The following is a 2,794-nucleotide window of genomic DNA, read 5'->3' on the forward strand; positions in this document are numbered from 1 at the left end:
AATTTAATTTGTGTTTAATTTTGAGGAAATAAAATGTATTTTGACACAAAGAAAAAGAAAGAAGAAAGAAAGAATTAAAATTGAAGAAATCATGAAAAAATGGCATTTTGACAAAATTTGGCCCAAAACCGAGCCCATGCCCAAGTCTACAACAGCCACTCCTGAGCCACCTGAGGAAGCCGAGTCGAGCCAAGCCACATCGAGCTGCTGACGAGCCGCCTGATGCGCTGACACGCACCTGTCACGCCTGACGCCCCAGCTCCCGAGCCAACCCGATCCCGCCACCTGTCCCACTCGCCTGCTGCTTTCTCCCACGCGCCTGACGCACTCCACTGCCGAGCAAATCGGTGCATGACACGTGGCAAGCGTGTCTCCTTTATTGCTGCACTTGTCCCACTTTGCACCAATTTTGCAAAAAAAAAATCCCACTCTTTAGTACACGATTTTAACACATTTTGGGTGACATTTCCACTATAAATAGAAAGCCAAATGTAGGAAAAAATCATCAAATTGTGAAATTAAGGTGAGGAGTATAATTAGAGAGAAAAATATTCTTTCTCCTATTTTTCTTTCATTTCTTTTACATCTCTTTGTGTGAAAACAATGTCTATTTTAGGCTAAATTCTCTTGTGGAAAGGCTAGAGTGAAGTTCATGTTTCACTAATTTTTATTGTAAATTTATTAGCATCTTTTACATAAGTCTAGTCATGCTCTTCTTATGTAATTTAGGCCCTTGAATTAATTTAGGATATTTTTTATATTATACGCTTTTTACTGCATTCTGCCATTGGTATTTTGTCACTCTAAGGTATATAATATGATAGGTTTTTAAAATTAGAAGTTAGTATAATTTAATTAAGAGCATATTTTAAGGTGAGCTTTATTATATATATTTTCCAACTATAATTAATGGTGTAGAATTATAGTTGAGTAGAAGGAATCAATTTTATTAAAATATATATATATATGTTTGCATGAATGAAACTTATGCCTTCCATATTTTCTTTCTGATTCTAATTCATCGATTTTGTTTATTTATGTTTAAAAAGAAATATATATTATTTTTCAAAGTTACATTATTTCAAAGTTTATTAATTCTAATTTACTAATCTTTCTTTTTACTTGTATTTTATCTCTCTATGGTACGACATAGCCCGATTACTAATGCAACCGTTTACGAGTTTATTGGGCGATATCAATTCTTGGCGCCGTTGCCGGGGAGGTAATTCTACAATTAAAGGTTTGCATAGTAAACTATTTTTTTTAATTTCTCTTTTATTTTTTTTTCCTTAATAATTTTTATTTTTAGTTTTTTATATTCATTTATTTTATTTATTTATTTTATTGTTAGGTTTAGAATTTTATTTTCTAGATTTAGGTTTTTTTTCTGAAAAAAAAGCATAAAATTTTAAATCATAAAAAAAACAAAGTATTGAGAACATTTGTGTAATTTTGGAAATTAATAAAGACCAAACTTGTTCTATCTTAGAAAAATTGGTTCTTAAATAAGGTCTGTCTTAGCGTTACCCTCCAATCTTTTCTAAGAACCTCGGGGAGTTCTAGAAAAGCTCTTGGGCCTAAAGTGGTACCTTGGCAGCCTTCCCAATTGGCATGGGAACATTTTTGGTATATACTTATTACACTATTACACACTTGCGCTTATAATACTTAAAAAAATAAAAATAAAATATATTTATGCCACGAAATAGAGACGCACTAGGGAGATTCATGAGACAACAAGTAGAAGCTTTAGAAAATTCTCCTAGTTCGTCGTTTTCTTCCATTCAAATTCTCCCAATTCACCGAGACTTCCTGAACCACCCACGATGGCTCATCAAGATTAAGTCCAACCAAGAACGCTACAGGATTATTTACATCCTACGCGTATAGCCAGACCTTCATGCATAATGTATCCCAACAATATGCCAAATTTTGATTTCAAACCCGGCATGATTAACCTCTTACCAATCTTCCATGGGTTGGAAAATGAGAGTCCATACGTGAATATACGGGAATTCGATGAGGTGGTGGCTACATTCAACAACCGAGCTGATGCCACGAACATTGTGAGATTGAAATTTTTTTCCTTTCTCTCTCAAAGACAAAGCAAAACGCTGGTTGTATTCCTTAAGGCCTAGATCTATCGGAACATGGGACGAAATGACAAAAGTATTCTTTGCCCCATAAGACTAGCAGCCTTAAGAGGAAAATATCTACCTTCACCCAGAAAGACCATGAAACTTTCCATCAGGTCTGGGAGAGGTTTAGAGATTTGATAAATCAATGCCAACATCATGGATACCAAAGTTGGCGTCTAATCAGCTATTTCTATGACGGTCTCACAATTGGACAAAGACAATTCGTGCAACTGATGTGCAATGGCGAATTCCTTCAAAAAGATCCTGATGAAGCATTCGAGTACATTGACAATCTCGCTGAAAAGTCCTACACATGGAATGGACCGAGCCCTATGGAAAAGCCACGATCAACTGGAATATACCAATTAAGGGAAGATGACATCGTCAAAAGCAAAATTGAATCATTGAGACAACAATTCGAGACTTTCAAATCTTAAGAAGGTAGAGGAATCCACATGGCTGGAAAGGTAGAAACACGAGATCCATGCTTCATCAGTGGAAGGGCGGAACATCAACCGCAAGAGTGCCAAACTCTTGGGGAGTAAAGAGGAGGAAATGATGAACAATGCAATGCTTTAGGGGATTTCAAGAAGCCTTATAACCCTTTCTCAAACACTTACAATCCCGGTTGGCGCAACCATCCAAATTTCAGCTGG

The 2,794-nt window shown here is 35.9% G+C and overlaps 1 non-coding gene across 1 annotated transcript; it reads right to left on the reverse strand.

Annotated features, from left to right (window-relative positions):
- Window positions 1-2,194: 2,194 nt before the first annotated feature.
- LOC133787378 (small nucleolar RNA R71) lies at window positions 2,195-2,301 on the reverse strand. Its single transcript, XR_009872404.1, has one exon. It is a non-coding gene; the product is annotated as a small nucleolar RNA R71 (small nucleolar RNA).
- Window positions 2,302-2,794: the final 493 nt, after the last annotated feature.

Source organism: Humulus lupulus, chromosome 6, assembly GCF_963169125.1.
Source record: "Humulus lupulus chromosome 6, drHumLupu1.1, whole genome shotgun sequence".
In the NCBI taxonomy this organism is placed as follows: Eukaryota; Viridiplantae; Streptophyta; class Magnoliopsida; order Rosales; family Cannabaceae; genus Humulus; species Humulus lupulus.